General features: G+C 38.7%; 1 protein-coding gene across 1 annotated transcript in view; it reads right to left on the reverse strand.

Annotated features, from left to right (window-relative positions):
* Positions 1-15,467, reverse strand: part of LOC137298345 (uncharacterized) — a 31,597-nt gene extending 16,130 nt beyond the window's left edge. The window contains exon 1 of the mRNA XM_067830562.1: positions 15,349-15,467. The gene's annotated coding sequence lies outside the window, so the exon portion shown is untranslated. The remainder of the gene's footprint in view (positions 1-15,348) is intronic.
* Positions 15,468-15,840: the final 373 nt, after the last annotated feature.

Below are 15,840 nucleotides of genomic sequence, written 5' to 3' on the forward strand. Positions count from 1 at the left end.
GACCATGAGGCAAAAGAGTGTTACGTTTCTCGAAGGTTCCTTTGCTCTACACGTACTTTTTGAAGGACAAGCACACAAAAAGAATGGAATATTACAAAATACTGTAATGACCAAAGTAACAGATATACGTTAAAAGTGAAACAAATTCGTTACTGAAACAGATTACAACTAAACTGTCCATCAGCAGTAACAATACAATTTGATGTGGCAGCCCAAATAGAAACGTGGTCAGAACGTTATTTGGATAAACAAGGTCACTGAAGTGTATAAAAACGTAAGTTCCAAAGTACTAGTATATCACCCTTGAATAATCATTTCATCTTTGTGGCAGTTTGGCCTCAATCGAATATATGTGTATACGTTCATTTTACCCGGCCCGTTTTGTCAGAGGAACAGAATGATAACACATTACTCCAAAAGGTAAACGATGAATAAAAATTATATATATTGAAATCATCCATACCAGCTTCAATACATCTAAATCCATCCGTGTGAATCCTTTTAATTGACGACGACATGATTAAGCGGAAGCTAAAACTTTAAGACCCTATTTCATAATCACAGCTATTAGGTATTGTCAAATAATAATACTTATAAGCCAATTAATGAAAATGGTCTTGGAAATGCATATTTGCAGCAGACTTCGCTGTATATATCGACTCTGATTAGATCCGACTGTGACCTAATGTCACTTGCGTCACAATGAGTGATGTACCGTTATGATTGTGTCATGCTCTGTTAGTCTGTATACTAGTGCCAAAAAGACAATGGAAGATAACGGTTCCGCAGCTTAGTCTCTGTTTCTTTGACTCTGTTATCCTTTTCGAAAAGATAATTCCCTTAATTCAGCGCTAGTTTTCTTCTTAACTGTGTTCGCATGGTCCCAGTTATACACAATATACAATCAGCTTCATAATGTACTAACCATCAAAAGTTCAGACACACAAACGTAAATACGACTTTCTTCAGGCAACTGTTCTTAACTAAGTTTTATAAAATACTGTTAAAAGGTACTGTTTACACATGAACTGATATAAAAACAAACAAGTAACGTTGAAAAGACTATTGTCATAAGTTCAGTAAATGATAAAAATAGGTGAAAATACCCGAATTCAGCAATTTGTGGTGAAATCAGTCTTCTATATAACCATATATATTCATAACATACAAGGAGTGTTTTAACTGAGTCTGGTACCTTTGACTATAAACCTAAGTAAAACATGTCTCGTCATTAATGATGTCAGACATATGATTTTCTGTTAACCGGCGAGCACTGTAGTATTCCAACTACATGACACGGTCTGTAAATATTTAAATCTGCAGCAAACAGTTCAGTGATTTAAGACTGTAGCAAGACTAAGATCGCTTCGCGAAGCTTGGTCTCGAAAATCCCAAACCAGTTCGATCAATAGCTTAATGTCTCCTTCATTCAAAATATGTGTTCATAGTAACATATTGTTTGATGATCTGACAATCGAATGTCTGATAATTACACGCGGTGAATCGACCCTTAGAGTTGTGGAAGATCATGATTTTCGATGAGCGTTAATTTTGAAAGAAGATGTTACACATTCTAACTAACATGTCCGTTTCGGTTTAAAAGTCCCATTAAAGCACTCCTAGTTAACACTGGCTCTGATTGATGGGTTATCTGATTTAGATCGGGTAGCAAAATGCATTATCGCGTCTCCCTATTCAAGATTATTGGTATCAAATATCAAATCCATTTACACCATTCAGATTATCGATATTTCTGCATGGCTCCATTTGAACCATTAAACATGATTTTCAGGCGGTGATGACACCGCAGTGTGACAGTCGACACATCGTAATGGCGATTTGCTCCCATAATAATAACTTGTAATCTTTCGAAATATATGATTAGCGGTCAAGTTTCCTAAAAGTGACAATTTTGGCAGTGAGACTGGTTTGATAGATACTCTGTTTAAGGTAAGGTTATGTTTCTTGATCTTTGAAGATGATAATATATGTTTTAGTTGTGAAAAAGTGCGACATTTCCCGAACTAACTTCGGCTGTCAAGGCCAGAGAGGCATATGATCGCTTTAGGCTGTTACAAAACATACCAGGGGCCCCAAAACAAAAGAGAGGACTTCAATACAGAGTTAAGAATCGACGATTGTTATAATAATTGCTCAACATGGAATTTCTTTTGTTTTAAACTTTCAAACTCTTCAGGCATGTTGGCCGCGCAAGAAACTGATGGTTTTGTTTTTCGAAGTAGCTGCAAACAGATATGAAAGGGAAATACACTGTAGTGACGTAAGTGAACAAAACACTGATATTTTAGGATGAGATCAAAGACAACTCAGTCACCTGTTTAACTAAAGCCCTCAAAGTGACTAAACGATGAACGTTACGCTAACAACACTAACATCTCTTCGTACTTCTTCGAAGGCACAACGACAACTCTGCCACAGCTTCATGGACTCCATATCTCATGGCACGATATTAACCCACTTCTAGCTGTGTGGTACCTCGAAAACGTCTTTTAATAAGTTTTCACAAACTTTTAAATAAAACGTTGACAATATTTGCCAATTCCTTTTTCGGGAGACTATGAGTCTAAGTTACAATTTGTCATTCTTAAAAATCCCGCTTTACAAGAAGATGTTTAACTGTTGGAATTGTATGATATCACCAATTGCTGGGGGGACACGACTATTCATCGACATATTTTCAGTCGGAGAATGGACGTATTTCTTGTACAAATTAGCACTACCACGCAAACCCCAGGGGAGTTCATGGAAATCTGTGATCCAACTTTGATCGCGCAGTCAAGAAGCTTCGAAACCATATTATGTCTTCAACCGACACAGAAGAAACGCATTTGTTTACATTCTTACATTTACATAGTTGAGTTTTCAACGGGGACTACCCTCATAGACAAAGAACTAAGCTAAAACTCTTCTTTGAGATAAATTAGTTTCTGATAATGGAAGTTTTAGAAAAAAATCATTTTGTAACATTCATGTATGCAATTTCAGCCTAAATGACGACATTCCAATAAAAAAACCCCCAAAATCGTGCTTCAAGTGAATACAGCTGTAAAAGCACGCGGTTGTTTTCTGCATTAGACATCGGGATAGGAAGAGAATTGTTATTGAAATCATGCTGAAATGTGCCAGCATGTCTCAATGGTAAATATGGCAATAACAATATAACTTGATACACAGTCATACACATAAGTTGGTCAGGCTACAAATATAGTAGATTAAAGTGGCCAGTATTGGCACAATTGGTGCCTCTTCTGATAATTTCGTCCCCTCGGCGTTCCATACTATAATTCATTTTTCGATATGCGGTTCGCGATTTGGTTTGAAGGTTTATACTATTGACCTAGAGACAGTCTCATGTAATTCTCTTATTCCACTGAGTACACTTCTACTTATTCATCAAATAGTTCGTATTAACCCATTTTCTGTTCAATGTTCCTCTGGCTGACTACTGACATTTTTGTTTTCGGAACGACATTAAACTACGCTATCAACCTGTCCTAGTGAACTTCTTTAAGTGATACATACATCTCGTGTGTCATATGATTGCGCTAATGGAAGATTTGTCCCGAAGCATTACGTTAGATCGGAACATTAATGGTACAACCAAAAGCAAAAGACATGCACAACAACCCAGTGTCTCCCACCAAATGCTTGCAAAACCTCTATCGAGTATAAGGTCTTTTCAGAGTGGTTAATCTACAAGCTCTAACTTCCTGTGTAGACAGAGAAATAATTGCGTGCATGGGTCTGACCAACATTTTATGGCATGTTAGGATCCAAGAACGAAAGATATATTTACAGGACGACACAGTGCTTTAGGACAATCAAAACAAGTTCAAAACAAAGAAAAATAAATAACAATAACACATACGTAGGAATGATTTGATAAGCCAAAATGCAACTTCAGTCTCAAATTATTCACCAGAGGGTTTCGAATAAATAAGTTCTTTAAACGTAGCTGTCATATTCTTTATTAAAGAAGTACTCTTATTTAAAACTTTGTGAAAGGATGTTGGTCCGCAAGAAACATCTTCCTCTTCTTGAAGAACTACAAAAGATTTTTGCCATGATAATCAGAATGCAATCACACTGAAGATGATGATATTTACCCAACCTATGCAGAGGCCGGAATTACCGTCGTTAATCAATGTCCTTAACCACCAAGTATGCACTTAACGTCATTTCGTGTCACTCAGGGCGACATATGGAGACGGTCGCTGCTTGTTGAGGAATATGTTCTGCCATGGCCAAACATTCAAGACCAATCTCCCATTCACTATGCTCATATTGGACAACCTCAGCTGTGCTCCATTGACGCCAAGCACAGCAAGGGTCCTCCCCCCACACAAACAAAAGCCGTTCTGAGATGAAGCACACTGTAACGGCATCCGGCGTTGTTTTATTCGTTGACGACTATCGCATGCTCTATTGCCGTGTTGCACGCGTGAGTCGCGCTGGTGACGCTATATGATTACGGACAAAGAATGGGCTGTAATGGCGATAGCTTATTCATGGCAATATAGAAATGAATGCATTCGCTGACCGAATCAGACTATCGTGAGAACAGAAAGATGACATACATGTCCAGCAACGGCCCTAAAATTACCTATCTTTCTACATTTACTCGATACGAAGGTCGAATTACAGAGCATGACACTATTATATCTGGTCTGGGAAAGAGCGTTAACCGAATTGGAAATAGAAACGTCCCTTTCATTTTTCATTTCAGAATACTTTGATCAGTAGCTTTGGAAGACACGGAATCAATTAACACGTCTATGTGCTTCATCACCTTGCATGGACTGTATCAGTCCCGTGTACGTGCCGACGGCATAAGTGGATGTACTTGGTTTATGTAAATATTGGTACACGTCAAAATAGATATCTCAGGTTTCCTTTCCCTTCAATTTCTCGGCAGATGTTCTTGGACGTGCAAACAATGCGTGTTCTGAAACATGAAACCTAACCACAATTAATAACCCCATGGTTATTTTGTAGATAAGGCCACCATGCAACTGAAAATATAAAGATAGACTACAAAATACATACATTACGTTTCGTATAAAACATATTTTATGTGGCAACGTATCTAGAGGGAAGGATAACAATGTCTAGATGAACAATTGCTTTATTGCAGTGAGAGCGACGGCTCGATCTAGGTTCTAAAACCGTTAACAAGCACATGTGCCCGCCTCGTGTCCATTCTTCATGGTGAACTTTCATTTGCGTTTCATTAAATTTTCTTGACAGTTACGTGTATGTGCAGGTTAAGAGGTGCTTCTGCTGGCGAAGAAAAGTCTTCTTTTTCTTTAAAAAATATGATCCCTAGTTTGTTAAAACGAATCATACTCGCGGGGTTCATACGACGACGTCACATTCTCCATCAGCTAATTCATCCACGTAACAGAGTTTCGTAGAGGCCTATGCTTTACGCAAACTCACTCGCGTACACTTAAGATACTAACTGTTCAATCATTCCATCAACGACAAATTAATGTTTTAATATTTTGTGTTGAGTAATTTTTGAAGGATTTTCTTCAAATGTTGATCTGACTTTACGAATACAATTTTTGCACTGAATAAAATTATGCATGTGTGCGACATGTTCGGAGTGTTGTGTTTGCAAAGGGCTCATTCTGGTGCGCCATTATCTATCCCTACAGCAAACACTGCTTCGTGTTGTCGCGTAATTTCTATACAATATTAGAGATTGTTATCGGCGACTGTATTTGTAAATCCGTATTTTGCTTTTACTGAAAATGTACCGTTGTGCCTACATTTGACCACGTCAATATTGTGCCCATATTTTGTTCAAGGATATCATGCTTCAGCCCAAACACTAGGGCCTGTCAGTGCTGATACTAATTAAAGCCATGGAACTAGACATATTTACCAATATTGTTTCAATATTTGGCATCCTTCAATTTAGAGTGCTGCATTTCCATGCAATTGACATTTCAGCTTGAGTTTGGATCAGTATACTAAATCATGAAACTTTGCACATAACCATTCATATAATGATTGAAATGTTTTACCAGCATTTACCGTTTAGGAGCACATTTCCCAAAATAGTCGTTTAGACAGATGAGATGGATAAGGTAGTGCTCGTCAACAGCGAGTACTCATGTTTAATTGCCTTGATCATGTCTTTGGGAAATAAAAGAGGTAGAGCTATTTCCACAATTCATAGCAAACTTGTCCTGAAACTAACATTCACTGTACGACTGCAGCTTTATCACGAACATGTGTTCAGGGGCAACTGAATGTCAACTGTCAAAAACACATGCATGGGCGAGTCAATTGTTCGGGCGAAAAGATGAGCTTACTGTTCCCATACACGTCACAAACACATGCACATCAAGTCAGTTATTCAGGTGTAAGAAAACGTGAAAAATGTCTTCCAAAATCTCCACGTCTGGAGTTGTTTCGACAATGGAAATATAGGAAACGTTGATTGCGGGAACATTGAAATCGACCGATTGGTCAGACAATCATACGAGGCGTAGATTCTGCCCAAAACACAAGGTACATACATTAAATGAAACACCGAGAACGAGTAGGGTTGGTCTAAGTAACGCTCATCATACACCGCACGTGCAATTGTTTCATTGTTCCAACTACAGTGCTTACTCCCCTGTAATACAAACCAGTAGTAGCGATTTGAAACTATGATCGTTTGTTAAACAACTTTTATCCTAAGTTGAACAAAATTCAGAGATTTAAGTGTGCAATTGGCAAGGTACAATCATGAGTATTTGCAATCTCAATTTCAGTTTATTTCATTTACTTTTTCGTTTAAAGTGAAATTCATCATTCACGGCAAACAGACTTTAATTGAAAGACATGACGTTACTCCGGATCTGACATGACGTCAAAACACTGGATGACGTCACGTGCTTCTGTTTTAACTGAGGTCACCTGGTCAGTAGAATGTGAAACTTGTTTTGAGAAAGTGAATTGGCGTCACCCCGCTTTGAACAAAATTTCGGTTGCATCACGATGTGTTATGATCGCGTGGGAATAAAATCGTAGGTGATGCAAATCTCAGACGTTTACCGGTTTGGGGAAAACATTATTACGCAAAAATGCACGAGCACGGCCATCTTGCTCACGAACATGATCCGAAAGCTAAATGAGATGTTTCCTCATTATGGGACTAAAAATGCTTTGATTAACAAATACTGTGCTAGCAGCCAATGGTTAGACTACAGGACCTGTAGTGTTCATGTTGAGAGAATACCCTTATGCTTCCATATGCATACTGGCAATGATTGAGCATCGTAGTTACGGACATGTTTAACTTACCCTGAGAGAGTCAATTTGAATAGTTGTTCAAGAAAGTCCGACATGATAACCGTACTCCCTGAATAAATATTGGCATAGTGAACATGAAGATGACCTCACTGAGTGATGTGATGCTTGATTGTTATCCTCAGGGAATAAATTCAACTGATTGAAGTACGGAGGTCATATCTTCTTTCATTGTGTTGACCATCAAATAAGTATGTTAAAAACCATTAAACTGGACCGTGCAAGCGGATATCTAACGCCCATCCTACTAAGACGAATAGCATCGAATATCGAGCACAATAACGACACGCATGCGTAATGATTCCAAACTAGTGACCTCCAAAAGAAAAGCGTTACGTCTAATATCATTAACGTCAGCCCTCACAGGAAGTCATAGAACAGAACAGCTGTGTTTGAAGATGGCCGCCATTTCGAAGCACAGTGTCAATGATCAGTCAAGTGTTTCAATCAGTGGGTAGAAATCCTTTAATTCAGATTGTAATCTTCCTCCCAGAGCCGGTTAATGGTAGTTACAGCAACACGACTTGTTATCGTGACGGTTCTTTTGTATGTCTGTCTCACTGTCCAACTCGCACACCTTAGATTCTATTCGTAAATCCTACAATTTCGATAATTTTGATTGATAATTGTGGACTGATAAATGCATCGGTGTAATAATTATCACATATACAACTATGAATATAGTATGATGCGTTTAAGTATAAAAGTGGAATTATGGATTAAAATGATCATATTCGTATAAGAAAAGAAGCATTGTGATTTGAAACAGTGACTATAAATATTTGTCTACGAAATGTAATACCATGAGAGAGGACAGACCTTAATTATCACCTCATTATTTATTGAGCACAAATGGTGGTTAGCGATACCGCGCAGGTTTCAGGCTGTATTCCATGAATATTCTAAAAGAAGCGGAGATTTAAAAATAGATCAGTGAACCTTATGAAGTCAATTACCAAAAGGGCAAAATAGATCCCAGATGTTTGTGTAAGATAAGTAATTGTATTTTCTGTCTTCACCTACTAGCGGACATAAACTATGTTAAAACAGCACGGAAGAAAAATCACAATCGCCAGTGTGTATATAAAAAACGCTCATGGAACAATAGGGAGGCATATTTTGTGGATATTTTGGCAGTTTTTATGTATTTGAAAACGTACGTATTTATCACCCTCTTACGTAACTAGTGAAAAATAGCACAAACTCTTGACAAAACACCCACTTGCTCAGATGGCAAGGTGCCAGTATGAATACTCTCGACACAAAGCACGTGATCCGCATTTGGGGATATTCTCAAATCAACAGAGACGCTATTGTAACCACGCGTACGTCACGAATTGTGATGGGACTAGGTGTTTCACCAAATCTACTTCTTTCCCGCCTCGGTTACAGCACCATGACTAATGCCAAGTGAATAAACAATGTTGACATGTGTCAAATTATATCAGCTCCCATTGGCTTTGGAGAAGGAACCCATATTGTTCATTGCCATTTTGATTTTCCGTTACGCGCAACAGAGAATGCCTGTGTTGATGGGCTGGGTAAGATTCTATTGCGGTGTGTGAACGTGCTCTTGGAGAAAGGACCAAGGCAAGACAGACGTTCGAAGTTTTCCACTCGACAAACCAAGGGTCGTAATCGGACGAATCAAGAATCGGAATTTAAGATCACAGTACAAAACCTTTCGGTCACTGGACTAGGTTCGGTCACACCGAAGACCCAGGGGTTAAATTTCCTTCATGGCTACCTTGTTTGAAGACCATTTCTAGTGGCCAAGCGATATTACTGTATTATTGCTAAAGCGGTATAAAACCATAGTCAATCACTCATTGTAGAACCTTGGTCGAGTCGACCTGGGTTTTACGTGACATCGGCAATTATTCTAGTCACATAGTGACGATAGCAAGTCTGCATTCATTAGCATTTTAAGCCTTCTAGAGAAATATAGACCAAACCTTATGAAAAACAACTTCTTGTACTCGTGAATGCAACGTTTTGGTACAGATTCTTGTACCGTTGTCAGCAGAAACATTCATGTTTGACAACGGCACAAGAATATGTATCGAAACGTCGCACGCACGAATACAAGAAGTTGTGATCCATAAAGGTTCCTCTCTATATTGTACTTCCCACCTACTAAAAATGCCACTCAAAGTTGTCGAGAAATGACAACTTCCATCCAGCATCTGACGTTCAAGCCCAATATCGGTGAAAAGAATCGGGAATAAGAGCATGGTGTAGTGGTTAGCATGCTGACACCTCACGCCAAACACCCGGGTTCGAATCCTGGTGGAGAGTCATATTCATATTGTTCATATTGTGTGGCATGACCGTCCACATTGCACTTAGTCCACCCAGCTGTTTAAAACGGGTACCTGAAAAGCGGATGTACGGACCCATACGGTCACGCTTTGCGCTTAGTAGCAGCTTTGCAGGTGGAATTTCGTCAGGGGAAGTGATGTAACGCCGGACAGCAACATCACGTTGGATTCTAGACGCAAAAATTCGCATTATTATTATTAGTAGTAGTATTCATTAATATGTGATATTTAAGTATGCGATTCTTTGATTTATCAACATTTACGTATAAAACCCCATACGTAACTTTAGTCAGAGATTGTTTGTTTACCTGGTGAATATGCATTTCCTGAGAATCACTGCGTAGAAATACTAGATCTTATTGTTGGAATAGGACACGTAGATGTGATCGCAAACCTTTAGGCAAATGCAAACAGTCTAGTTCACATATTAAACAGACACTGTCACGTGTCACTCTCTGGGAAACGGCAAAATCGTCCACATACTCATAAGAAATTTGTCATTGCATCTCAGCTACCAAAATCTAAAATTACAGTTAATAATTTTACGGCAGGTATCCTATCCTAAACACATAATCTATAAGTTGGAGGTCTGCCATCCAACGCCATCTGTGATATAATGTAAAGGCTGCAATTGATCATATGTTCGAGGCGTCAAGGATGACGGCTTTATTCCCTTGTAACCATAACAAATAATCACTTGCTATGAGCCGGTCTCAAATTCTAACAAAACCGCACAGCAGCCGAAGATTGATGTGGTCTGGGTGTCGGTTCAAGTAGCAATATAGCAAAGGGTCACACGAAGACAGTGCTATTCTAATATTCCCTCTCTATGCCGCAGACGGTGGACCATGCTGCCTTCAGACTGCGCACTTACTGAAATATGGTTCCGTAAATTTCAGTTCTTTTATTAAGAGTGACTAGGCTCACACGAACTGTAATGCCATCTTGTTTCAGATTGTTCTCTGTATGTCTGATAACTTCAAGTTAATGATGTTATTCAGTGAGACCATTTCTCATTTTTTTCAAATTAACTTTTTTCATAATAAAGTTCTTGTGGATTGACATTCATGATATATTTTGTGAGGAATAAAGAAATGACAGCTGTCTTGGGATATTTAGGAAATCGATCCTATGTCGGCGTAAGGTACACGTTTCGTATTTATAGAGAGTTTTGTATTTATGGCAGGCAGGATAATTAGCATGCTTAGCTTAAATATGAAACCGGACAAATTATACCGTTAAAGGCAGACGGGGCAACGCCTCTAATTACTTTCTGATTTTTCACATGTCTTAGATCTGACAGTGGCAGCTAAATTATGTTCATTTCATTTCTGGTAATATTTATTTATGTGTTTGATGGTAATTAGTGTCTTGGTTTAGTGCGCAGTGGAATCTGTATTACTACGTATTTGAAAATAGCACTGTGACGTTGATTTTTATAGTTTATTCAAATGCGAAGTAATGTTGATAGTCTTGAAAAACGATATACACGTATGCAGTAGGTGCAGTTAAATATTATTTGGCGTTACATGTGCTATAGTACTGTCGGAAAGAGAGAAAAAAACAACTTTTTCCACGTTTATCTCTACAAGTTAAGTGGACTAATAGCTGTTTAAATAGGTTCGTCTTACTACAGTCCCAGTGGTAGGGAGACAGGAAATGTGAGTACAGAAATGACCAATACGTATCTTTTCATAAGTCCAAATCTACTTTTTTGGGAAAAGAGCATGGCCTTATGCTCTGCTAAGGACGTAGCAACCAGAGAGTCTCACTATCTCTATAAAAGGAAACAGACAGTGGGGTCGTCTCATAAGCAAACACCAGGACAGGTGAAGCTGATGATGGCTGGGGTCGAGCTGGGAGATAGAGACATTAACTGCGTTATAATAATCCCATAGGGAAATATTAGTAGGGAAATACACGGCATGTCCTAACATATAAAACAATATCCAGTCCTGTCGATCTCCGGGTGGTCATGCCACCTATATAGTTTGAGACATTTAATACGATGCTTTCCTATTGGCAGCAGATACGCTTTTACATATCTTAACTCGAACTTCGTGAATGAAAGACACTTAAGATGTTAATCAATGGGGGAGACAAATTCAACACACATGAAAAAGCACAAAGTATCTTTGAGATGACCCCTTGTGCCAGTAGGAAGCGCATGCATTTCATGCCAGGTGAGTCGACGGTCCGTTGTTACACCTGGCTGAGAGACGAAGTTGCCATTTATTGTCTGATCTACTGTTTTCAGAAGTCATTCGTATTTTTGCCCGATCTTACGAGTAAACGTGCTTTTCTGGATATCCTCTTACGCAACTCACTAAATGCCCAGTTAGGCCGAAGCATGATACTTCGCTGTATCCTATTTCCAGGTGTGTAAATTTGAGGGATACAGAGTAACAGCCTAAAAACACTTTGTTTCTATTTCCGATAGTACTTTAGGTGTGTGATACGCATATTTGATTATATGGAGTCCTACACAAGAGACTTGTACTTTAACTGCCTATTGGACAGCCATCTTTTCTCTGACCATGGATCACTGAATACTTCATCCCCCAAGCCACTTTGGGGATGTCTGGGGTCGATACAGAATACGTCGTTTGTATGACTGTTTCTTATTCTTATATCGTTTAAGTGCTGTGCTACATTATCCCGAGACAAGGACAATGTGAGGAAATGACATTAATATTTGGAGTTCTCAGAACACATTGTGAACACAAACAAAGATAGCCATATGAAGGGCCGGTGTGTGTGTGTGTGTGTGTGTGTGTGTGTGTGTGTGTGTGTGTGCGCGCATCCGTGCGTGCGTGTGTGATGTGTGGAGGATCATATTCGCTCACACCTGGTGTCCTGACTGGTTATCAGTGATCTATTCACATGATCGTCTCTGTCACCTTGCGTTCAAGTCAAATGCCATCTGCCTGTGTACTGATTTTTCTCCTGTATTGGCCTTCACTGTTTAGCAAGCTCGTGAAATATCAGGACCGTGTCAAAAGAAATCGGACGTCGCTCATTGTACCAATATTGGATTCAAACCCGGGATGTATGAGTTACACACCTTACCTTTATCAAAGATTGACAGAATGCTTCTTATGCTAAGCCTATTGAACACAAGGTGGGTGTCATGCTGCTACACCACTGATATATGTCATTCTGAAAGGAATGGTCTACCTGTTAAATTACAGTCCAAGGACAGGCTCCCAAAACAGATGTATATGCGACAGTCTGGACTTAATAGCAGGTTGGTTGAATTAAAGAATTCAGATTTATTCGTCTATCATCCTCACAGCATATGAAATCTGAGAAGCAACATGTTAAATAATTCAAGCATATTGCCATAAAGAAAACGGTGTAACATGTATAGGTGGATGTTTTAATGGACACAGTATGACATGCATACTCCCCTTGGTACTGCAATCGTATCAGGTGTACTGGAGAATAGAGTAATATTCAGTGCAGGCAATAAGAACGCTTACACCAATACCCATGTGGCGTCTAATGTTGCTGAAGACGAGGGAAGTATTGTGGAAAGTGTGATCGACTACAGCAAATGAGACGTTGTATCACCTTCCTTACGTCACTCCTCCATACAGCCATTATGCCTGACGCCAGGCGATGGTATGTCCGATAATAACATAATTTCCTCTACTACAATAATGAAACAATGTGGCATCGCGCATTACGTTGTCAACGTTGGCCGGCGGGAGACGTCCTTGTGTAATTTCACATGGCATAATATAACTTTGTAGAGTTATTAATCCTGTTTCGGCATGTGACATACGTGTTCTTTCCGGTATAACCTAGGACAATTTTAATTCAAGACTAACTAATATATGTTCGGATGCTATTTTCAGTACAAGTTTCTTTTAAATGGTGATGCTTTATAGCAATTACCTACACACACGCAACCCCACACCTCTTTCCAAGCACTTGCCCACACACTTTCATAATAGATCGTATTTATGCTCAATGGGAACTGCTGCAATCTGCTCTCAATATCGAAAATCACTTTACGCAGATTGCGTCTATGGCATCTTACGTACGCAGATTATGAATTTCCTATAGGATTGTTAAGATGAAGACATGTAAAAGATACTATCCCAAGTTGTGGTCATGATCGGTGATGGAATAATATATTACTAGAGATAATGGTAAGTTCGATTCCACAAATGGTTACAGTGTTTGAAGCGCGTTGTTGTCCTGCTATTGACAATATTGCCACAAGGTGGTTAAAGTACCATGCAGACGTGGGCAAAACATAATGCTCTTCCGTACATGCTTTCACCTTGTGTGTTTCTATTTCTCCTTTGAAGAAAACTAGTTATGAATTTAGTTATGAATACAGTTATTGCAAGAGCAAAAGATCTTCATTTCAGCTGAAAAAATGACAAATCAGCACGAATTAAAACTTAACATGTTGCTGAGTATTAGAAGCAACCATTATTCAAACACCATTTAATGAATTTGATCTTGGTTTCCCAAAACCAGTACCATAGTGCCATTTGTCATAACCATTTTCAGAAGTTCATATCGAAAGTGACATTATTGAATGTGGCTGACTTACGGATTGTCCTGTGTAACCATGAATCTATACAATTTTTTCTTTACTCGTATCCCTGTGTTCAGCTGACAATAATTTTCTTCCAGAAGACATGGTCGAAGCTTGTGCAGTGTTGTTGCTTAACATTGAAACAACAACATTTTAATCAGATGCGAAATTATACGAACATGTATGGGATGTATCTTGCGTCAGTTTTAGGTCAGTGTGTAGACGTTGAACAGATTCAGACGAATAATTGCATTTAGGGTGATTAGTTTATGTAATTATCATGTCCGAATTGTTAATATCCACAATACATTTTGAGTTTGAAAAGGAATTGAATTTTTAAAGACATGGTTAAAATTCCCAATTACCCAATTTCCCAATTACTATTAATTTAAGAAGTAATGGAAATACAACACTATTTAAGAAGTATTTTACCTGTCTTTTATCGCAACTTTACAATCTCAGTATATCAACGTGTGCTCGTTACATTATACCCATTCATCCCGCCAACAATTGCAATATCTATTTTATAGTTCCATCAGTTACCATATACAAGATGCCATGACATGTCTGATAGTCGTATACGCGGAACTCATTTCTGAAGCCTTCCTTGCAGATTCGTCTTTATTGGTGGTAATATGGTCTGATGATTTAGTGAATGCGATAATATATGTATGTCATAACACACGACATCTTATCAACGACTATGTCAACATCAAATGAAAATGGATTCATCAAAGATTAGGTGTTAATAAGACAAGGAAGGCCAGATGTCTTTCTCGTCATTACTTACGCACTGCGTAATAAAGCCTACCGCAAACAAGTCTTCAAGTAGCAATGAAACTGTAATATCAGTGGCGTAAAGTACTTTTGCGTAAGTCCGGCATCGTACTTTAACGATCGTAAGAAGAATTGGTGAAAGCAACCGGAGCAGAAAATATATCGTAAAGAAAGTTATTCCATCCTGTTATAATAATACCTAGTCGTCTATATACTGTCAAAAACAGATATCACATTTATGGATTGGGTTCCAAGAAGAGCAAAAACTTTTTGTGCATATTTTATGCAAAGTACAAAACGTTAAACTTCGAAATATTTAAATAATTCCACATAACATAAATTAGCGTGCTGTAATGTTGTACTTACATGTATGGATTCTGCGAGGTTTGGTGAGATGTTGCCGGTGATCCTGCAGGTGGATGTCTCTACTTCCAATCTGTCTCGCAGTATCAAGGGCCGAGCATCAAGTCGACACGTTATTATATCGTCAGAAGGATCCCGATTGGCCGACGTCACAGCCCGGAAGCCAATCAATTCTCAGTCCTGATTGGTCGCCTACTCACCTATGTTGAAAGACTGTTTACGTCCTAGGACCATGAGTAGGAGCTATTCGATGAGAATGGCGACAATGGTGAGAATATTGAAATTTCCTTACACCGAGAAAATTTGGCGGATGCTGCGTTAGAAATCGATATTATAAGCAGATGAGGAGTAACGAGAAATGGATACGTGTAATGGTAATAATGAAAAAGGTGGGTGTGCAAAGCAACCTCAGCTCTCACTTTACTAATACTTTAAGTAAATGCTCTACCAGTCATGCTTTAAATAGTACTTGCTAGTCGGCTACGATTAATAGAA

This window comes from Haliotis asinina, chromosome 10 (genome assembly GCF_037392515.1).
Source record: "Haliotis asinina isolate JCU_RB_2024 chromosome 10, JCU_Hal_asi_v2, whole genome shotgun sequence".
NCBI classification, from domain to species: Eukaryota; Metazoa; Mollusca; class Gastropoda; order Lepetellida; family Haliotidae; genus Haliotis; species Haliotis asinina.